This window comes from Dreissena polymorpha, chromosome 1, assembly GCF_020536995.1.
Source record: "Dreissena polymorpha isolate Duluth1 chromosome 1, UMN_Dpol_1.0, whole genome shotgun sequence".
NCBI classification, from domain to species: Eukaryota; Metazoa; Mollusca; class Bivalvia; order Myida; family Dreissenidae; genus Dreissena; species Dreissena polymorpha.
Genome location: NC_068355.1, coordinates 195,557,989 through 195,582,783, shown reverse-complemented (window position 1 = coordinate 195,582,783; position 24,795 = coordinate 195,557,989). Strand labels below are relative to the sequence as shown.

Sequence of the window (24,795 nt, the reverse complement as noted above, 5' to 3'; positions counted from 1 at the left end):
AACTCGTTTTGTTAAATGAATTGTACAAGCACGTCGGGCTTGTAATATTGGATTTCCTACAAGCCCGAATTTAAAAAAACTAGTTTTTTGCTGTCGGACTAGTGCGAATTTGGACGACTGCATGTTCCCGTTAATCCGTTTCGGACAAATATCTCCTTTTTTTAATATGTTAAATTATTTATTAAAGCAAATGCTACGTATTTTCGCTTAAATATTTGGCTTGCTCAATATGACTACTCAATATGCCAAGAGATGACATGAAGGTATCATAAAGTCCGCAACATGTGGTCTATGCAGGTCCCTATGTTATTGACACCGGCATGTTTTCTGTGTAATTGTCTGGGCAGTCTCCGATCATAACGAGATAATATGCTTGTGACAAACAACGGTGCAATTGAACACGGTTAGAAATGCTAACAAAAGTGTCAAATTTGGTGTGCACCATTAAATTAAACAATTAGATTTATGAATTTATTTGTTGTGTAACAATGTAAGTTTGTACAGATATATTAAGGTTAAAATCAGTTACTATATGTTGCGAACAAAAAGCGATCTATTTGTTGTATGTTTTCATCCTTATTTGTGTTCTTTCATTAAATTTAATTTATTCTAAAAGAATTTCTATTCCTGAAATATTGTATCTTAAATGGACGTGAAGATGCGTTTAGTAGAGATTTTTGTGGTAACCAATGATACAGAGCTCGTAGATAGTGTTCCACTCCAGAGCTCGATTTTAGTTATAACAAATAATAACAACAATATAATCGTTCCAAAAATGAATTTCCACGCATGCTAACAATGTATGTTTTATTCAGACATAAATAGTAACATTATATTTGATACAGTTCATGATTATCAATAAAAACGATGATTATGTCAACCTTCTCTATATGCGCTTATATGAATTCCACCTCTTTTTGCCAACCAGTGGGCGGAGTCTAAACTTTGCAGGTGCGTGTGACGTCACGCGTTAACTCGTCTATTCAGACTCCTTAAAAAGTAGGGCACGGCTCTTTGCCGCTGATACGGTGGTCTACCTCACCATTAATCAGGGCTCAGCCTAGGTTCAAACTTGAGGGAGAAGTGACTTCTCCCTGAGCTGAAATTAGGGAGAAGTGAGGCTACTAGAAGGAGAAGTGATTTCTGTTCGGTGTTTAATAAAATCTTTGCTTGTTTTATACCCCTCATTACACCAAGCCTTAGTATCATCATCAATGACAAACAAATACTATTTTCAAATTCAATAAATCCTTACAAAAGTCATATTAAGTCACAAAAATCAATTCATACAAATAAAACTTGTGATTTCCATGTGCATCATAAAAATAAACAGTACTTTAATAATGCAATGACAATCCAAACCCTATTTACATCATAATGTATCGATACATGATAATTAGTCAGTGATTTTTTTCACCCAATTGGGAACAGGTCCGGTACCAATGCCATTGGGAATTCTTCGCGTCATGAAATCACCAAATTGTGGTAAAAACGAGTCTTAACAAAACACAATCTTAATGCATGGGACATATAGTATATCTATTACTGTTTATCCGAATTGTATACATATCCGAAATATGTACTCTTGAGAATGCCTTACCTGTTTCATTTAATAATCCAAATTGTCCTTGTTGTTATTGGTTTAACAAACCTTATTACACGTACATGTTTGTTTAATCCAGTTAATGCTTTCTCCATTATTGAATCACCATTACTTGTAATTTGAATCGCCAGCTTTGAATTGAACGCGGGTTGAATGTTACAATTCATCTGCCATGTGCAATGTCGAAGGTCATGAGTCATGACGTAGCAATTTTATTCTACTCTGATAATTTATATCTAATCGAGGAAATGTGTTTTCTCAATGTCTATTGTGTAGTATTAGGACTTGTTAGTATAAAAATGAACTGTGATTCCAGTTTATATAAGATGGGTGTTTTTCATAATTAGCGGTGGATTTACAAACTGTCAAAACTCGCTGGACTTTTACAGTAGTGGATCTACGTAATTAACAGACCTTTGATCAATTTTGTTTTTCTTTAATAATTTTTCTGACTGCCAAAAACATGTAATTAACGAATGGTCAATCAATTATCACGTAATCATAAGACAACTTACAGCACGCGCAAAGAGGTTGCGGTATATAAAATAAAGTCGTTTACGTATGGATACGGTAGATAAAATTATGGAAATTAGCACTACAGTTTGCACGGGTGGGTTGTAAGTTTTTGTTTATATAGTACTGAATTAATGTCTTACAAAATAAATTGAACATCGACTGGATAATTAGTGTTTAAGAGTTTTGAAACACGAAACAAGTAAACAGTAGAACATACTAGAATAAATCGTATTCATATTTACTGTTGGGAATGTGTTGCGCGTGTAAACTTTTTTGAGCGTAAATACATGTCTATAACGACGTCATTTCATCGCTCAGGTAAACTACTGCATATGTATGTACAATGCGCGCGTTCTCATTGGTAACTATCGATGTAAATGTACCGCTTAACTCCTCCTGCAAGGCGTGTACTAATTGGGCTTGCAGAACAGAGAACTATCCAAACTGTCGGCGAAATGACACTCGCTATGATCTTTTGATCTAAACCGTTATTGTTTGGAGTGGATGCCCATGTATGCTAGTTGCCTGGATAAGCTTTCACAGCAGTCGATCTTTTGCTGCGATAATAAAGTGATAACATAACAAGCGTCATCGGTGACTTTATGATATGTGAAAATAGAGAATTTTTAGAAGAAAAAGTTGAGAGAGAAAAACGTTGATGTAAAAAAAGAAGGCGAAGTCAACTTCTCCTTCATGTAATTTAAGGGCGACATTATTATGTGCCGGGCGAAGATGTCGCCCACGTCGCCCTCACGGACGAGCCCTGATTAATAAAGAAAATGATTGTTACACACTCCAAAATGACCTACACAAACTAGAAAAATGGGAAGATAACTGGTCCATGGAATTTAATCCTGATAAGTGTGAAGTAATAAGAATAACTAAAAAGAAAAAGATAATCAATTTCCCTTATAAACTTCATAATATAGAACTTAAAACAACAGAAAAAGCAAAATATCTCGGACTAACTATAAGCAATGATCTCAACTGGAAAACGCATATAAATAACATAACATCTAAAGCTACTAACACATTAAAATTTATCAAGAGAAATGTCAAAACAAATAACAAACAAATAAAAGAAACAGCATACAAAACATATTTCAGACCGCAACCGGAATATTGTTCCTCAATTTGGCATCCTTAGTGTGGGGTTGTGGACATTTATTACATTATCTTCCAAAAAAGCGAAAAAAAAAAAAAAAAAAAAATCGGGGGGGGGGGGGGGGGGGGGGGGGGGGACGGTATTTCAAACATAACCGTTTTAAAAAAAATGGGGGGGGGGGGGTAAGTGTGAGGGTGTGGTGATAATTTGTGAGATGATCTTAAAAAAAAAAAAAAAAAAAAAAAATCAAAAAAAAATTGGGGGGGGGGGTGGGGTGGGGGGGGTGGGGTGGGGGTATAGTGTGAGGGTGTGGTGGTCATTTGTGAGATGATCTTAAAAAAAAAAAAAAAAAAAAATATGGGGGGGGGGGGAGGGGGGAGGGGGGGGAGGCACGGGGGATGGTTTGGGTGAAGTCTATTGTGGTATGTCAGGTAAGAGTAGTTTCATCAAAGTATCAATCAAATCTAATCATAAATAAAGAAGTTATGGCAATTTTAGCAAAATTTAATAATTTGACCTTGAGAGTCAAGGTCATTCAAAGGTCAAAGTAAAATTCAAGTTGCCAGGTACAGTAACCTCATGATAGCATGTAAGTATTTGAAGTTTGAAAGCAATAGCCTTGATACTTCGAGTGGATCGAAACACAAAATTTAACCATATATTAAAAGTTACTAAGTCAAAAAAGGGCCATAATTCCGTAACAATGACAACCAGAGTTATGCAACTTGTCCTTTTACTGTACCCTTATGATAGTTTGTGAGTGTTCCAAGTATGAAAGCAATATCTATGATACTTTAGGGGTAAAGTGGACCAAAACATAAATCTTAACCAAATTTTCAATTTTCTAAGTATAAAGGGCCCATAATTCCGTCCAAATGCCAGTCAGAGTTACATAACTTTGCCTGCACCGTCCCCTTATGATAGTTCATAAATCTTGCAAGTATGAAAGCAATAGCTTTGATACTGTAGGAATAAAGTGGACCTAAACACAAAACTTAATCAAATTTTCAATTTTCTAAGTATAAAAAGGGCACATAATTCTGTCAAAATGCCAGTCAGATTACATTACTTTGCCTGCACAGTCCCCTTATGATAGTTAGTAAGTGTTGCAAGTATGAAAGCAATAGCTTTGATGCTTAAGGAATAAAATGGACCTAAACACAAAACTTAACCAAAATTGTCAATTTTCTAAGTATAAAAAGGGCACATAATTCTGTCAAAATGCATGCCAGAGTTATCTAACTTTGCCTGCCCAGTCCCCTCATGATAGTAAGTAAGTGTACCAAGTTTGAATGCAATAGCATTGATACTTACTGAGAAAAGTGGAACTAAACGCAAAACTTAACCAAAATTTTCAATTTTTTAAGTATAAAAAGGGCACATAATTCTGTCAAAATGCACGCCAGAGTTATCTAACTTTGCCTGCCCAGTCCCCTCATGATAGTAAGTAAGTGTACCAAGTTTGAATGCAATAGCATTGATACTTACTGAGAAAAGTGGAACTAAACGCAAAACTTAACCAAAATTTTCAATTTTTTAAGTATAAAAAGGGCACATAATTCTGTCAAAATGCACGCCAGAGTTATCTAACTTTGCCTGCCCAGTCCCCTCATGATAGTAAGTAAGTGTACCAAGTTTGAATGCAATAGCATTGATACTTTCTGAGAAAAGTGGACCTAAACGCAAAACTTAACCGGACGCCGACGCCAACGCCAACGCCGACGCCAAGGTGATGACAATAGCTCATAATTTTTTTTCAAAAAATAGATGAGCTAATAACCAAAAACGTAATAAAATTCAAAATAAAGCGTACAAAAACGCAAATACAAATTTAATAACGTAATTCCCGTAAAAAAACATGCACCAAAAAGGCAATTCTTAAGAACACCGGGCGTATTTTTTAGACTGTTCATTTTCCATACAAAAATGTACCGGATAGTTTATATGCCGTCCTATGAAGAAAAGAAGGCAGTCTTTCCAGCCGTTATCAATCTTTGGGGTATTATTGTAACTATTCGTAGAACCGTCCAATTTCTACTTTCATTTTCAAGATATTCAACTCAAAATGACCCGAAAACGGGATGCATCGCTTTGAACAGTCATAACTTCATCAATTGTGCAGCGATTTTCACGAACTCGGTCTTATCCAACGCAAAAATGAATGAACTTTGATCAGAAATTCAGTAATTGTTTGTTGTTACGTACAGGGACCTTTTCGAATTCCGTTTGTATAAATAATATAGTAACCTTAGTAGATTTGTATTATATTATATATGTCATTCCCTAAATTACCCAAATGAGTTTAAAAACCGGGGGTGAAAAACCCAATTAAGCTCAAAAGTAGGGGGTAATTTTTTTTGATAAAACTCTATTGAATTTACAAAAACCCTATTGTTGTCAAAACAGGGGGTGAAAAACCCAATATACCCCAAAAATTATCTATAGCTCTGCATCCTTAGCAGAAAAATCTAACATATCAAATAGAAAGAGTGCAAAGATCAGCAGCCCGTTATGTGTTAAATGACTACCATTACACCAGTAGCGTTTCACATATGATAAAGACACTAAACTGGCAAACTCTAGAACAGAGAAGAATAAACTCATTCTTGACACTACGTTATAAAATTGAACATCATCTAATCTATGTAGACCACCAACATCTTACAACAACAAGACATTTACACTTCTTGGTACCCTTCTCTAGGACAACTTATCATCAAAATTCTTTTTCCCAAGGACAATCAGGTATTGGAATGGCCTGCCATCAGGGGTTTTTTTTAGAGAAAGGGGAAGACGCTGGACGCTGGGTGAAAGGGGAAAAAGAGTGCGAAAGAGACATATTAGGGGAAAAAATAAAAACTGTTCATTTCAATGTCTATAACTCATTAAAAGAGGCTTGTCTCTGTCCTTTTTGTTCTTAAGCACATTTAACACGTATTAAAGTCAAAGTCCTTAATAAAGTTGCAGGTGTAGATCTAATAATGGGAACTGTTTTCAACTATATTTCTGTACTGGGGTCGGGGGACGATGTCAATTTTGTCATTTCAATTTCATGATGAACGGGTTGACGATCTTGATCTGCTACAGGGAAAGGATCGGCAGCTGCCGATTGTCTACTTTCACTTTCACAATGTTCAATGTTGATTACCTCAGAATGCTGCTGGGTTATAACGGTTTTGGATGATTCTTTCTTAAAAAAATGCCTCGATGCGTTCAGTATCTTCCGAGTCCGAATGTTTTATCTTGTTTGTGGAAGAATGCTAATTGTGAGACATTTTTTTCTGTTTTCACGTTTATATCTTGGCTTGCATATAGCCCGGATGAAAATTCGACTGGTTTCCGGTAATTAATTGACGAAACACACTTCTCGCGCATCCAGTAAAATAGTCACATGATTATTACAATTAGTTGCCCAGATTACATGACGTAATTTAAGAGCTATATTTAGAATAACTGGGATTCCCAGGTTTTTTGTGTTCGTCTGGAGAGAGAGAGCGAGATCGTTGTACTTGGTGCAAATTGGATAATTGTTGAATGCCAAAAGGAAAAATAAACATTTCTTTGAGGGAAAATTTTATATTTTGGTGAAAAATGATATTTTGGGTGGGGAAATTGCATTTTGAGGGGAAAAATTCTGGTAAGGGAAGACGCCGAATATCGGCATCACTTTCTTAGTAAAAAAAACCCCTGGCCATACAACGTTAAGAGAAGCACCAGCCTCAGTCAGTTTACTGCAGGCCTGGCCGCTGTCCCAAAATAAATATAAGTATCTTGTTTTTATACTTTTATCAGTAGTCAATGTAATAACTTTACATTGTTCGTCACCATTTTATTTTGTATGTCAATAAACATCACTTCCATGTACATACTGTACGATGCTGTCCCGTAATCTTACACAGTTAAGGGTCAATTGGTTAAAAACATGTTCTTTTATAAATTGACAAAATAGTATCTAAATTTATTATGGAAATAATAAATTCATGTGCTTATTAACACAAAAATATCTGATTAATTCAGTGAAGAACTGTCCGATTAGATTTCTAAACAAACATGACTCACCTCCTTTTCAAACTATCACAGTGTCCGGTTATCTTGCGCACTTTCTGTAATGACCTCGTTTAGGCAAAATTTTAGACATATGGTGTCCAATTATTGACAAAAAACATTCCAGAAAAATATTTTTTTAAATCAGTTTGTAAAACCATTGAAATTAAATGTGGATTTCTAGTGCAGTGTTTGTTCACTAAAAATCAACAAATAATATAGTCACTAGTAATAGTGTACAATTAATATAAAAATACAGGTATGCCTGAATCAAATGTTTATGCATAACGGGTTTGATTTTATCTCGATCATGCTTCCATAGTTAACAGAAAATATCAAAACTAGGCCATTGCGCATGCGGAGATCATACCAAATTGGTTTGACAGAATGGCGGGAAAAAATGACTACGGGAAATAATTGAATATCTCGGTCTGATGCAATATATTTTCATGGCCAAAAATACCATAACTGATCAGACATTGTGCAACGGAATGCTAAATTACACGTTGGATTTATCTAGGTTGGCGTTAAGGAAAAAAAACTTAGTCGCCAAACCTAGGGGGGTCCGGGGGCATGCCCCACCTGAAAATTTCCTGAGCAAAATTAAGACTATTTTTGTCTGAAATTAGCACTTTTTTTGCTTGAAAAATTTTCTTCGCTGGTGAGCCACTTGCTGACATTTTGCAGGAGATTTTTTTGTTTACACAGACACCGGTGACGTAGTGATAATGATACATTACCACCGTAAAACAGTTTTCGGTACATGTGGTATTTAGGTTAGAAACCACTTAAACAGCCCTCCCGTCTCGGTAGTAATTATACAACATTTTATGAAATCCAAACAATACTTTTTTTCATTTTTTTTTTGTTTTTGAAGAAATGCGTGAGAATAACTTAGTCAGCATGAGACCGTCATTCCATGTCAAAAACCGTGAGACTCACGGCGAAACCGCGAGACTTGACAGGTAGATGTTTCCGATTCTGCATTCACGTCTGCACTATTTTAGACGTCGTCGGATCGCGAACCTAACATTTGGTCATTTCCTGAGCTTACATTATTCTGTCTGCTTTCTTTTCTAAAGAATTGTGTTAATTTCTGTTGCTTTGACTTTCCATTTTCGTTCACAGCATCCATTTTTCCCAGAATCTGCAACTCGCTTTCGAAATCGGTCTTTCATGTCGCATAGCTACCGTAAAGGGAAGTTACTCATATCTACTTTTTTAGCCAATCAAAATCGTTGTTTCTTTGGAAATTAGTTTTAAGTGGTCAATGCCATAACTCTGCCCATCTGATTAAATGACAATTCCGTACTGGTCGATTCGATGACGTTGAATCGTAACATCTAGAGCATAGGCCATTACACGGCACGCTTCAGTGATTATCACGTAAATCTCCAAGTAACCCAAATTCTCGAAAAGTCTGGTCACAGTGTAAAGCATGACCACTTAAGACATTAGCCATGTGGATTATCGACCTAGGCCGTCGTCATTATCCCCTGGGGTCTTTCCGGTAAGGGCAATGATTGTGTAATCTTGGCGATGTTTCTGGCGTTTTATACGGTCTGAAAACAGGCATTTAGAGTGTGCATTTGCAAAGCATAGGGTCTCTTTTTTCAATCGCCAATTTCATTAAAATCTTATTTTTAATCGCCAGCCAGGAATTGTAATCGCCAATGGCGATTTTGGCGATTGGTAACGCTAACGTAGTTTATGAATTCTTAATTTAAAGTATGAAAACGCTAAATACCGCAGGGAATTTGTGATTCATTTCGAATTTTTCGTAAGTGGGCCAGTGTTTACGATGTATAGGGATGATGCAACCGGTGTTTAAATGTAATGATAGAATTTTATTTTGCATGAAATACGTACCTTTCAAATCCGTTAATTATTAAAAATGCGAAATTCCATCTTGCATCACTAAAGAAAACCATTTGTCATCTGCAAGATTCGCAAATGCAAAGTGTGCAAGATTACCGGACGCGCAAGATTACCGGAAGTAACTGTATTGACCAGTTCACACGTGACGTCACGCGCACCTGCGTGTTTACATCCGGGCTATATTGGTAGTCAAAAGAAAGATACAATCAATGGGGAGAAATAGAGCGTGATCGGTCAAATTTAAACGATTATATTTAGATATTATTTTTCAACATGCCAACAAGTTGTTCTACGTTACTGAAACAAATAAGATTGAACACAATGAATAAATAGATCAAATCCAAATAAAAAACATTTACAAATTAACCATAATGTCTGGGCAGGGACCTTTACCCTGGTCCGGGAAAACTAACATGTGGACACATTAAATAAACATTTAATTAAATTAAACGCAATAGTTTTCATTTGATTATTTGCATCAATCTTAAAATCGTTTAAGCCTTTGTATACCGGTGTTTTATTGCCCCTTTGTTCTGCCTAATCCGATTATCTCGTTTTGATCAGATATTGTCCAGACCTAACTTACAACATGGTGTCATAAATCACACTAGGTGGCAGATGACAGTCTGGTCATTAAACGCAATTGATGATGCCACCATGTCTTCATTCTGGTAGTATTAAGTAACTAGGCATTTGGTTGAATATATTTACCACCGACATACTTAACAGTTGCTTAAATTAGATATGTTACATAATTATTGTACAAATTTGAAGTCTATAGATTATCAGAAATTGAACACGGTAAAGAAAAAGGCCCTGTTTTAGTTATAAAAAAATAAAGTATTTATGAATTATAAAATGTAAATAAAAAATATTTAACATATTTAGCGGGCATCGGTTAATTATAAATACGTCATTCAGTATGAAGATGTAATGTTACGGCAATGCACAAAATAATCATAAAAACAAGAAATTACGTTTGACATCAATGGGGGTAAATAATAATGAAACAATGTGTATATATTATATATGTATATATATTATGTTGTGTGTGTGTGTTTGTGCGTGTGTGTTAAATGTTAGATAGTTGTCATTCATACTCGATCACTAGTAACGAGTTTACAAAATACATGAATACACAGTTCAATTTGCATCATGTGAGGTTGTGTTTTTCAGTTAAATGTTAATATTTCTCAAGTCATTCTCTGAACAACACCCATCCAAATTAAAATAACATGTAAATACTGTCATGAACTTCGCTTTTAATAGGGCTTTGTAGTACGTTTATTTTCAATGAAACACTGACACATTCTAGCTATCACTAATTTTTTATTATTCTAGTTTACGCATGCAATTGATAATTACAATTTTATAATTAGTTGTATCATTATTTTTATTGAAGCTTTTCTGCAAATAATTATACGGCTAATGCATAGAGCTCTTTGTTGCGTCGAATTGTCTGTCGTTCAATCTTCAGACAATCTTAATTACTTTTATGCTAATGACGCGTTCTTTTAAAATGCAAATAAATGTGTTAATGCATTCTTTTGGCACTGAACATTATATTTTTTAAATATTATTTAGGTGTTGTTTTTTTAGTTTCTTTTCGATGTATTGACTAAACAAGTCTTGTTATCCATATGCTTTGCGTTAGCTGACTAAGCTGTAAGCAATGCTTTTTTTACTACCAGTGCATTGCGCATGCGCGAAAATCGGGAATCAAAACATTAACAATGAACTGGCCTATATATATTTTTAACACGTGACTTTTAACATTCTCTGTCCCCCGACAGACGCCTTCCTGTCATAGTCAGTAATTGACTGTAGGAAATATCGAGTAGAAGTAGAAGTTGTGTATGCATTCAGGGTTTTTTTTGGCCCGATTTTATAGCCGAAATTCGGCTATGTTCCCAATTCCAAAAAGTATACTTTTTTCCCAAAATGTGGCAAAAAAATTCCCAATTTCCAAAAAAAAAAAAAAAGTTTTTTTTTTTTTTTTATAGAAAGAAGTCTAATGCGTATTTTATCTCAATTTCAATTCAATTACATCTAACAAAGTATTATATGATTTTGTTATTTTAATTTGAATGATTATAAAGAGTTATATCATATTTAGTATTTCCCTAATCAGTGGACTTTTCATGTGGAAAAAAAGGCTAATTAATTTATTTTCCCAATTTCATGAAAATGCCGATAAAATTCCCAATTCCAAAGCCATGGGCTATCTTCCCAAAAAGTGGGAAAAAAAACCTGGCATTATGTTGGACGAACCAGTTATCGAACACCTAAGAAATTACGTTAAATTACCTTAAAATTGAAACACTTAAAATGACAAAAACATTTTGTTTTAACAAATGACTAACAGTTCAATCATTGAATGATTTATCTGTAAAGTTTTCCAGCAAACTACCTTCAAGAATTCATAACAATGATTCCCTGATTATTGTCACCTCTAGCAGACAAAACAAAATGGCGGCCGATGTAAACATGACCTATTACCCGACAAACATAAATACTACTCCAGTATATACAAAGTCACATAACTATCACGTGACCCGGACTCGGCGAAAAAATCTGCGTCTGCTGCAATCAAAATTGCAAACGGAAATATGCTTTTTGGTGTGTAAATGCATGTTTTGATAAATGCATTCAAAAAGTAATAGCAAAAAACACACAAAACGGTGTATATAACAATAAATGCTTTCCTTTAACCTGTTTTCGGCGCATTTGTTTCAAGCTTAGTAGGCAAGTAGGTCATGGACTTCATGTGCGACCATTTGTTTATCAATGTGACGTCATGCACACTTTTGTGCATGTGCATACAGAACCAAATCAAAACGTCCGATAATAGGTGCTGTTCGATAACAGGTACTTACACGGTATAACTAAAACAATCAATAAATTAAAAAAAAAATTGTTATTGACATCGAGCGCCTTACCTATGGTTCAAACCTCAAACGAAATGCAAAGAAAACAATGCATTGCAACAGTTTTTAATAACATACAATAAAATACAAACACAAGAACCAATACTGACCACTAGAGTGAACTTGAAATCGTTTTTTTTAGGTAGCAGACCACGGTAGACACACACTCTCTCGGAGCCGCGGACGCCTTCTTGATCTCCACCACGCTCAATTCAGAAAACAATGAACCTGCAATCATAAAAACACATTCACTGCACACAAGTAGTCTGAAACTTACATTTAAGATAAAAAAAGAGCATATGGAACCTGTACAGGTGATACTATTGACAAAAGTGAAAGAATTGCAAGGCCGCAAACAGTGGCTTCAAAATAAACGTTTTACCATGTACGAAAGTGGCTGGGGACGAATGAAATGGAAATGATAGCCTGCTTTTGGAATGATATTTTTACACGCAAAACATAGCACAACCCATAAAACCATGAATAAATACCACGTAACCAGGTGGTTTTCGCGCAATACTTCACAGCGTGACCCTACTAGCGATTCCAGCTTAAAAAGAACCCAAAATACAATATGCCTACCGCAGTTTTCCTTCCTGAGTAACAAAGAACACAACAACAACAACAGGTCATGACCCCACAGTTTCGCATTTGAAAATGGTCATATTCTCAGGATTTAATGCAATTTGGGGATACAATAAGACCTATTACCCTCAAATTTGACATGGAAACCTACCCTTTCCCAATATTTCACTTTTTCACCGGGGCCAATTCGCATATTTCTGCTTCCTACCGTGTACTGCTACCTTAGATAACAGACAAATGGCTGCCAGCTATTCCCTCCGAGATCACGTGACCACGATTTGATCACTCACAAAAATATCAAGTTAAAATAATAAGTACGGGTTATAAACAACTAAACAAATCGGGAGAAAGTCGATCCGGTCACAAATAATAATGAGATCGAGGCAGCGAACAGGGCGGACGTGTTTCAGACGGAGAGAGGAAAATTGAAAAATATAAGATCTCGCAGTCAATTTAACTGCTTTTATAGCTTAAATTCATACTTATAATCAATTCTGGACACGCGTATATGAGTCTGCAACTACCAGGAGTGACCTAGGAGGAAAAAGAACTGTGTTATAGGAGGTTTTGGGGATTCCGATAATGACGTCACGTTTGCGCATGCTCAAATTTTGGCCGTCAAAACTGCGGCCATTCTGCTATTGTTTGCATGTGATGAACCGCATCGTGATAAGATTACAATCATATTCGCGACCCTTTTGAAGAACCAAAAAAACTCAGAACTTGAAATTATTTCAGATTAAATTGAATCCAATGAACGAACCCAAATAAGGACGAAAACAAACAAAAAATTGATTGAATTTATGTAATCAACATATAGAAACTGATTTGAACCTATTTGTCTGTAAAAACTTACCTTGTTACAGATTAAATAAATCATCTTGATAAATGTAAATGCTCTTATTTAATTGTTCACACCAGTTTTGACACTCTTTGTTTCAGCATTTTTACCCAGTGTTTAATTGCCCCTTTGTTTATCACAAACCGATTATCTCGATATGATCGGATACTGTCCAGACAATTACTAAGAAAACAGTGTAATAAACTCAGGGACCTATACTTGTATGACTCTGTATGGGGTCTCTGCATAAACCACATGTGTCTGGTCATTAAACACAATTTATGATACCTCCATGTCATCTCTTAGCATATTAAGTCAAAAACTTAACAGTTGCTTTAATAAAATATTTGAACATATTTAAAAAAATAGACATTTGTCCGAAATGGATTAACAGCTAGGAACTATTAACTATATATATTAGCCAGTTTAAACAAAACAAATAAAGTGTTTAATAATTATACATTTAAAATATTTTACAAATTTATTGCTACACAATTAACGTATTTAACGGGTACCTGTAGTGTTTCATCTACAGAATACACTAGTTAGCACCATTAAAGGAACTCCATTTAAGGAACAAACACCATTGAAGGTTATACTGGTTTTATTTACATCCGTACTCGTCAAGCATACAAAACAGTCTGTCCCTGAACATGCTATCAAAGAGGCATTCATGCCGTAGGCGTGTCCTGCAAGTAGGCGTGGCCAGTGCAAGCTATACCACAATCCCTCCTTTTTTTCAAACCAAATAATGCATGATCAACAAATACATACTCTAAACATAAACCCTACGTTCACAAACAATTCATGATAACAAATTACACCATGCATTTATGAAACAATCTAAACTAAATTTAATCAAAACAAAAACATCACAAATGAAAACATTTTATCAATGAAAATAAAATAGCACGCCACTTGTACTAGCAATGTTCTCACACAATTCCCTTTTATCGTTTACATGAAAGTAATGAGCGACCACACTGGCTGTTTATCAATTTCCGTTTATAAGCCATTTTACACTCGGAGCATGATACACATGTCAGTTTAATAGAAATTTACTAGCATCCGCGGGATAAGCGCCACGTGTGTTGTCTCGAATGAACACCAGTAAATTACATGCCTATTTAGCGGTGCATTTACACCAGTTTGAAATCATTAAGTTTCTCGGGCATTTTCCGAACCCTTATCGGTCTGTCTTTACCCGCAGATGATACATTAATTTGACAATGTTCACTTTTAGAATTGTTTACATTTGAGTCTGTCTGAGGATTTTGTTCATTCATTTTTTTCATATGCGTTACATTTCGCCGATACTCGGTACCATCATCGGCACGTACAACCACGCTATTCCCGTTCTTATCTATAACTGTGTACTTATCGGAACTGAACGGAGTGTCGAGTTTATAGTTTCTATTTTGCTTCAGAAGAACCTTGTCGCCTGGTACAATTTCGCTCTCTTTTGCATTTCGTTTCGCGTCTGAGTATACTTTCCCTTTCCCCTTTTTCTCGGAATCACGATCACGTATTTCGCTATCTTCCCGCCTATACGTATTAATTTCAGGAACACATGTTCTTATCTTACGACCGAACAGCATCTCAGCAGGTGACATACCCGTTACTGAATGGGGTGTGCTTCGATACATTATCAGGTAATCATCGAGGTCTAATCGCCAATTACGATTTTGACTTTGAGATATGCGTAATCGCTTTAGTATTGAACGGTTCTGACGTTCAACCTCCCCATTTGCTTGCGGCCACAAGGGAGTATTTCGCCTGTGTTCGATTCCTTGAGACTGCAAATAATTTTCGAAATGCTCGCAAACAAAACTACTAGCATTGTCTGTACGTAGAGATAATGGCAAGCCATGCGTCAAAAACCATTTCCTTAATATTGACACTAGTTTTTCGCTAGTTATTACTTTGGTGACCTCAAGCTCTACATACCTACTGTAATAGTCGACACAAACAAAAATGTAATCACCTGATGGCAACGGACCTAATACGTCCTCGGCTAAATCTTGCCATGGGGCACTTGGTAGCTCGGTTCTCGTCATCGGTTCGGGATTTGTTGACTGGCTTACCAACTGACAGCCATAACACGTTTTACAGTAATTTTCAATTTCCTTATCAATACCCGGCCACCAAACTTTGGTCCTCAAGTTGCTTTTCATCAACACGATTCCCGGATGACCTACGTGACCTAAGTCTAATACGCGTTTGCGTAATTCACGCGGGACAACGATTCGCGTACCCCTAAGTACTAAGTAACCAATTACACACAGTTCATCTTTGATATGTATGAACTGATTTTGCTCGTGTTTATCCCACGTCCCGTTCGTCACGCTTTCGCGTAATCTGCTTATCTCATCATCACGAAATGATACCTCTTCTATTTCTCGAGTGGTCATAGCACTGGGTGTTGCTTCGCGCGCAACAAATTTAATGTATTCGTGGTCATCTACACTATATATTGTCCTAGAACTGTGCTTGAGCGGAAGTCGCGACAGTGCGTCTGCAATATTGTCTCGACCGTTCACATGTTTAACCGTAAATCGGTACGGTTGCAGCCTAAGAACCCATCGCTCAAGTCTAGCGCACGGTTTTGACCTTGGTCCGTAAATGTATTCAAGTGGCTTGTGGTCAGTAAGAAGCTCGAACTCGATACCATAAAGCCATGGATGAAAACGCTCTAATGCCCACACTACGCCTAAACCCTCTTTTTCAGTTTGTGAGTATCTCCTCTCAACATCAGTTAAGCGTCTACTGGCAAAACTTATTACGCGGTTTTCCCCATTTTGAACCTGCACAAGCACAGCACCTAGTCCTACTGGACTCGCATCGACTATGACCTTTGTCGGCGCGGTTTTATCGTAATACCCCAATGTTTCGGCACATGCTAGCCTTCTTTTTAATTCTTTGAACGCGTCCTGTTGAGACCGACCCCATTTAAACACCGTTTTCTTTCTTAACAGATCATTTAACGGCGCGGAAATCGTAGACAAATTCGGTATGAATCTTGCGCAAAAAATCACTAAACCGAGGAAACTTCGAACCTCGCTCGCGTTTCGCGGCTCAGGCGCGTTTACTACAGCATCGACCTTGACCTGCGTTGCCCCTATCCCTCTCTCAGACAGCTCATGACCCATAAACACTAACTTATTCATGTAAAATTGACATTTTTCCTTGTTAAGTGTAAAACCTTTGTCTCTCAATACACATAGCACATTATTTAAACATGTATCATGTTGTTCTTTCGTTGCAGTATGGACTATAATGTCATCGGCAATGCTGTTAACACCCTCACAGCCTTGCAATGTTTGTTGCAAAATCATCTGGTACATCTCTGGAGCACATGTTATTCCAAACATTAAACGTTTATACCTGAAAAGTCCACTGTGTGTTGTAAACGTCGTGATTTCTCGTGATTCTGGGGACAGTTCAATTTGATGATACGCGTTTTTAATGTCCAGTTTGCTGAAATACTTGCTGTTATTCATTTCCTGCAACACTTCGTCCACTGTTGGTATTGGATACCTAGTCCTTTGTATGGCTCTGTTTGCCTGCCTCATGTCAACGCAAAGTCGAATGTCGCCATCATTCTTTGGTATTATGACGACAGGGGACACCCACTTGGACGGTCCACTTACGGGTTCAATGACATCTGAGTCGAGTAATTCTTTGATTTTAGCTTCCAACTTCTCTCGTAACTGATATGGCACGCGTCTGGTCGGTTGCACTACAGGTGTTACAGCCTGGTCAATGGGCACTTCAAGTTGATAACCTTTCAGTTTTCCAAGTCCCGTAAATAATTCGTTGTAATTATTAACAACATCCGATATTCCCGGGGTTTCCATTTGACGCACTATTTTAAGTACGCCAAGTCGCATAGCTGTATCACAACTTAATAAGGACTGTCCAGATCCCTCAATGACAACAAATTCTGCGTCATCTACCGCTACACCCTTGTAAACAATCGTTGACCAAAATACACCAGCAGTCTTCAGTGGTTCCTTAGATCCATAGGCATACAGTTCTGTTTTCCTTGGCTCGTCCCTGCATTTTATGTCATTTCGTTTCAAGAACTCCCACGTTTTCCTATCCACAATGTTGCAGCTGGAACCGGAATCAATGATCGCCTTTATTTGTACACCACCAATTTCGACCATTATCGATGTTGCTGTCGGGTACTTATTTTGTACAGTAAACGTGAACTGTCTGTCATAAGTTGTGTCCACAACTTGACGCACAGTAGGCGGTTTCTTTTTCGACTTTTCACCCGATCGGCATTTAATCGCAAAATGTCCTATCTTGCCACACTTATTGCAGTGCTTTCCACGCGCTGGACACGTGCTGTCTTTTGCAATGTGACCACGTTACCCACATTTAAAACATTGAACGTCATTTTGAATACGATTTTTCCGTGCAAACGTACCTTTTGTTGTTCGGCTTGTTGTTGTGTTTACCGACTGTGGGCTTTGCTCAATGCATTTTGCCTGATGTTCAGCATTTTCTAAAGTTCTCGCAATGGAACGCAATTCTGTCAGGGTTAAATCCCGTCCTTTTTGCAGAAGTTTCCGTCTTAATTCACTTGAAATGCACTTCTCAATCACCTGATCTCTAATTTGCTCATCTGTGTTCTCAAATGCACACGTCTCTGCTTTCTGTCGCAACCGTGTGATATATTGATCTACGGATTCTGTCGGCGACTGATCTAACTTCCGGAACATATGTCTTTCGTAAGGAACATTCGATTGTGGCGCGAAATGCTTGCTTAGCGCATCGACGGCTCTAGCATAAACGTTTGCTCCCTCTCCTTCCGGCAAAGTATAGAATACATCCTGCACTTCCATGCCAGCCATGTGAAGCAACAATGCATGTTTACGGTCATTGTCTTTAATTCCTTTCCCGACAACATACAGTTCAAACGCTCGAAACCTGCGATACGGCCTGGAGGTCCTACCCTACAGTCAGACCGACCTCAAAGCCTTGGAAGTATTCCAGATAAAAACCCTAAAGCAGGTGCAACACCTGGCAGACAGGACCTCAAACGTTGCTGCTCTGTCTCTGTTAGGTATTTTGCCTATTCGAGCTCAACTACACAAAAACACACTTAATTTGTACTACAGTATAATCCAGAAATATGAGACAGTTGAATACAAGGTGGCTGAGAGACAGCTGGCTATGAAATTGCCAACAGATCATAGTTTCTTCTCATGTATTTGAAAACTTCTCCATACATATAATCTACCGACAGCGTACCAACTCCTCGACAGCCCGCCTGGCAAAGAAGTGTGGAAGGCCAAACTAAATAGTGCTGTGGACCAGCATACCATTGCGACATGGCGGGAAGAAATCAAAGAAAAACCTTCCTTAAAGTACATTAATACAGATGCTCTCTCTGTTGGAAAAAAAACCACTACCTGTACACCTATGTGAGGCCAAACAAAATTGACATCCTAAGAGCAGAAACCAAAACAAAGCTGCTGACAGGAACCTACACCCTACAAGCTAATAGAGCTGTTTTCAATCATTACGCTGTGAATCCAACTTGCACACTTTGTAAAACAGAACCTGAATGCAAAGTGCATTTTATAGCCAAGTGCCCCATTTCCGATGCTGTGAGAGACAAATTCAAAGCCCGTCTCCTTGAGTGCCTGCGCCTCCACGGGAGAGAAGATCCGCTGGAGCTTGTGAATAATGCAGATAGCTTCACACAGCTGATCCTTGACAGCACTCATCCAAGTGTCAACAACGGTCACCTTCCCTCAGAGAAGGAAATAGAATCCATAGAGCTGCTGTCCAGAGAGTACATTTGGTGTATCCATTTCCTTCGGTGCCGTGAGGTAGCAAAGGGGTCATAATGGTATTATGCAGTTGTTCCTTATGCAGGGAAATGCAAATTTATAATATTTTATTAATTTCTCCTTCACTCAGATACAAAGCTTAAGACCAAAAACCTGAAAAGCTGTTATCTGTCTTATGATGCCGAAGAGATAGTGACCTTTGATGATAATGAGGATGACATTGAGGAACACAGTTCCGACAAAGAAACTGAAGGTTTGTGTACTAGGGGCGTGAGTGGTGTAGCATTTACCATTGCAACCACGAACAGACCAACTCAAACCGGGTCTGTTGTTATAATAATATAATTCTTAGATGCAATTTGTGCTTCCACTGCCAATTTGGGCCAAATTTTGTGATTTATTAATTTATTTAAGCTTAATGTCTTGATTGTCTCCAACATAGTTATTTACAAATGCATAATGGTTAAACTACAAACATTATAATATGATCCTCCATGTATTTCACGGTTCCTGACATCATTTGTGGAATGCACACAAATATCTGAATGCAGATATTAGCAAACATGGCAACTGGCAAGCCTTTGTATATCAGAAGAATTTTCTTAAGATAAACTAGACTTTTCTAAGGTGTCAATAAACGTTAGGTACTGGGGCTACTAATTTAATATAACTTAATATATACTTTTATATTAATAGGCCTTTTACATTTACTGTTTTGCTTGGTTAGTATTTAATTTTATTGATTTATTTTTTCATCAATCTTTCAGAATCTCTCACTACATCTGTCCTCGGAAAGATGGTTGATCTGACAGAGCTGAAGAATGGACGCTACAATATAATCTATAGCCACCCAGAGGCATTACACACAAAGAATATTCAGAAGATCTTTCATTCATCTGTGTACCAACAGAGAGTGTGTGCAGTTGCTTTTGATGAGGTTCATATGATTTCAGAATGGTAAATATTAATTTTGAAAAATGTTATTTTAACTTCGCTGTTCTCAAGAGATCTGTATCTGTATACTGATATTTAAAGTCAGCATTGTCAGTCAAAAATCTTTAAAAGCAGACCTGTGTCACATTGGTTCCTAGACAAAGTGTGTAAAACAGCATCATGAAAGACGTTTGCATATTTAATATACATGCGTAAACATGTAATTTGTATGTGTAATTTACGCATGTAGTGATGTACATAACTTATCCGAAGCCCTGACAGTTTGAATAAGGTTATTATAAGGTATTAATCCTGTGCACTTATTCATCCAACATCCCTTGGCATTTCCGAAATTGTTTTCTTCATTTTGTTAAAAGAACGCTCAATGTATCAGAATGGCAACAGTTTGGAACCTGCTCAGCATTGAAATATTTTATTTTACGGACTAGACAAGCTAAGCTTCTTGTAAAACTTGTCAATTTGTTGTCTGTTTTCAGGGGAAGTGAATTTCGACCAGCATTCCGAAAATTAGGTGAACTTACGGTGATATTCCCTAATGCTTGCCACTTGGCATCAACAGCCACATGTACCGAACAAAGAAAGAATGAATTGACAGACACTTTGCAATATAGGAAATACACCTGTGTGTCTATTAATCCGGACAGACCCAATATTTATATAAGTTAAAGGTCAAGATTACCAAATATAAAAAAATTGATAAGTGTGACTCATTGATTGAGCCAGTGGCAGTGGAGCTAACTGATAAATTGAGTGACTTCCCAGTAACTACCATGTATGTTGAAAGTTTGGAGGCGTTGGGTTATTTTTACCAGTACCTTAATATTTATTTAGGTAAAAGGCAATATACTGGTGAGGAAATTCCGGAGAATAGAATATTTGCTCAGTATCATAAGGATTATACAAAAGCAATGAAATCCTTTATTGTGAGTGACTTGTGCAAGAAGAAACCATCAATTGGCCTTGTTCATTCGACAGTTGCTTTAGGAATGCCCCAAGTATATCAAGGGTAATTCACTGTAGACCACCAACCAGTTTGGAGGCCTACATGCAGGAAATAGGTCGAGCCGGAAGAAAAGGTCAATCTTCTGAAGCTATCTTGTATTACAATAATAATGGCATATCAAAGGCTAGGAAGGGTATATCAGATTCCATAATACAGTACTGCCAAGATGACGTTAAAAGATTGCTGCTGTTTAAACACTTCGGTTTCAGTGAAACACAATACTCAGGAAACCCAAATGGGTGTTGCTCAAATTGTAACAATGTACACTTGAACAAGTGAGATAATAGTCTAGGACTCAATTGAGTGAAGTGTGAAGAGTGAAAGAAACATCTGATAAAGACAAAACAATATAAAGAAGTGAAACTCCAGCTGCTGGAGCAGTATTGAATTTTCATTAAAAACAATAAGTAGGTCCTTTTTTTAAGGCAAGTGACCGATTGCCCAAACAGTACAAAACAGCACAATACAGCACAATACAAACCAACATAAACATAAAATATGAATAAAGCTGGGGTCACCGCCTTGGAACGGTCAATGCAAAGCATTAGGGGTTTAAACCTGGTTATAGAGCGCTCAAACTCACACTTGGCCCAGCAATATTCATAATACATTTAAGTGTAAATAAAATTTAACGTCATAGCATTGTAACTCAAATTAAACAATTATAAAAGGGAATTAAAACGCATTCAATTTAATTACTATTTAATTACTCAATTGCATTGAAGATACAAGAGTAACAGAATTACAACTTTTTGACGAACGATCAAATAAAACTATTAACAATTGTCAACTACATTCCTTCTTTATAGAAAAGATTTGAGAATATAGAATCATAGAGTTAATATCTCAGATAATCATCGCGCAATTACAGGAAGAAGCAGCAATAATGGGTGTAAAAATTCCATATTACATAGCTTGGTTGTTTATGTGACTGCTAAACAAATTAAAAATAATTAAAATAAAAACAAGAAACGCCTATCAGAGAAAAAATATAAATAAAAGGGAGCGTTATAAACCCAATGACCTATGCATGTAGATTACAACTGGGAAAGTCGGTCGTATGACGTCACAAAAATCCATAATGACATAATGACGTGAACAAATTCCAAGGGCAGTACTAAATAAAAATATTAATGGGGCTGTGCTACTAATAAAACAAGTTTAGGTGATTTAATATTAAGAAGCAAATGAATACAAATGGTAATTCCATTAAAGCGACATTATTGGAATCAAACAGTATATAGGTGTTTTGACAACTGAAGACAGCAATGATTTGATGTACGATTTGAGTCCAAATGTAGTTTACATGCAGATTTGTTCATACGACACAATGACACAATTTTATTCAACAGTGAAAAATGCCTATAATGTAGTATTCATGCAGATTTGTTCATACGACACAATGACACAATTTTATTCAACAGTGTAAAATGCCTATAATATCACTAATGATTCCAAATTTTAAGGGAAGAAAGATATAGTGAATCAAAAACCATCAAACACGTGTTTTTAAGTACATAAGCATCGTATCCTTTTGATAAAAACAAGTTAATTAAATTGAAAAGTTTAATATGAACATTTGGTTTAACATATTTTAATTTGCGGACACGTTTCAAAACATCTCCGTAAAATGATGGATGGGAGATTCATTTATTTAAATTCCATTTTAAAGAAACATTATATTTTGAAATTAAATCACCATACTTAGAGTAAAATCTAGCAAATTTATTTCTTAGGTTATGATACAAAAAGCCTTGTTTTAGCAATTTTTTAGTTATTATCAGATTACGATTATTAAAATCTTTACTACACGAACATGCTCTGGCATAACGTACCAACTGCGAAATGTAAATACCATAGGAAGGTCCTTTAGGGATGTTGCCATCTAGAAACGGAAAATTCACAATTTAAAAGTTAAAATCGTCCCGTTTGTCGTATAAACTAGTTTTGATCAAATTATTATAAATAGTTAAATGTAAGTCTAAATACGCAGCGTCTGTATTGGATATACACGATCTATTTAAGACTAGTTCTTTTGGGTAGATTTTGTGAGTATATTGTTCAAATAATGGATTATCTAAATTAAGTATGTCATCAATGTACCTACTAGTAAGGTTAAAACAATTAATCAAATCTACTTGCTTAGTTTTAGATAATTCTAACATAAATTCGTTTTCATAACAATATAAAAAAAGGTCAGCTATAAGTGGCGCACAATTAGTACCCATAGGAACGCCAATAATTTGTTTAAATATTTTACCATTAAATTCAACAAACAAGTTATCCAAAAGAAAAGTAATTGCTGCACAAAAGTCAAGACCAGTCCAAATGATGTAATTATCTAAGATCTGATTAGTAAAAAAAGCTGTTTTAGTGTTTAAAGCTAGATACAAACATTTCTCTCTAGCAAAAGGTTTTTCAATCAAAGAAACAAGTTTGGATTTTATTAAAGCGTGAGGAAGCGTTGTTTATAGTGTCGAAAAATCATAATTACTTACCTGTGACACCTTATATTTTTTATTTTCAATTTTATCAATAACTTCTAAGGTGTTTTTTATTGACCAAAATAGGTTAATATTACTATTTTCATAATCTTTATTACACAATTTAGCTATATGATATCTAATAGCACTCAATGCAGATGTAAGATACACTGATAATTGTTTGGTGGTACAAGACACTGAATTAGCGATAAAACGACTTTTATGTGGCGTCTTATGTAATTTAGGTATCCAGTAAAGTGATGGCAATTTCTTGTCAGTAATATTGACTATTACATTTAACTTTATGCATTGGGCAATATGGTCGGTAATAATTTCATTAGGTTGCTTATTGTACTCACAATATGATGTAGTTTGTGAAAGTTCTTGTGAAATAGTTTGAACATAAAACACTCGTCATATTATGATAACATTATTAGCAGCCTTATCAGCAGGAACTAAGACGAATTTAGATTTTAAGTCTTCAAGCAATTTACAGAGATTTTGTTTATTAAATTTAGGTGAATGTGGTAGGGCCAAAGGATGTGTATCATAAAAACATATTTTATTCATGGCCATACTAAATATTTTTGTTTTCCAATCATTGAGTGCAGTAATTTCAGCATTTTCCTTCCTGCACCATTTAGTGCAATAATCATGTAAGGATGTTACGATATTCTTAATGCAGTCATTAAAATCAACAGGAATAGGCAGTCTGTACTTAGGGCCTCTGCGTAGCCAATTTCTAAGGTTTGTATTTTGAATGAAATTAAGGTCCCCAGTAATTACATGTCCAACTGGACCATATATATATTTAGAACTAGTACAGTCACATAATGTTGGACAATTTCTTATTACATTTATATCTGTGGAAATAGAATTATAATTAAAAACGATACTTCTTACAGGTTTACTATATTTGTAGCAAATAAGTGGTGATTCAGTATTGCGAAAATAAGGGTGAATCAACCGACGTATATTTTTATCATTGAATATTTTAGGAAGGTCAATTAAATCAAGACCTTTGTTACAAAACTCAATTTTGATACGAT

General features: G+C 36.1%; 2 protein-coding genes across 3 annotated transcripts in view; one reads left to right on the top strand and one right to left on the bottom strand.

Annotated features, from left to right (window-relative positions):
• LOC127865546 (uncharacterized) overlaps positions 1-12,836 on the bottom strand; it is a 37,969-nt gene extending 25,133 nt beyond the window's left edge. Inside the window, exon 1 of the mRNA XM_052405389.1 lies at positions 12,184-12,836. The gene's annotated coding sequence lies outside the window, so the exon portion shown is untranslated. The remainder of the gene's footprint in view (positions 1-12,183) is intronic.
• The window catches only part of LOC127864457 (cadherin-6-like), a 210,689-nt gene that overhangs the window by 110,687 nt on the left and 75,207 nt on the right, over positions 1-24,795 (top strand). The window lies entirely within an intron of this gene.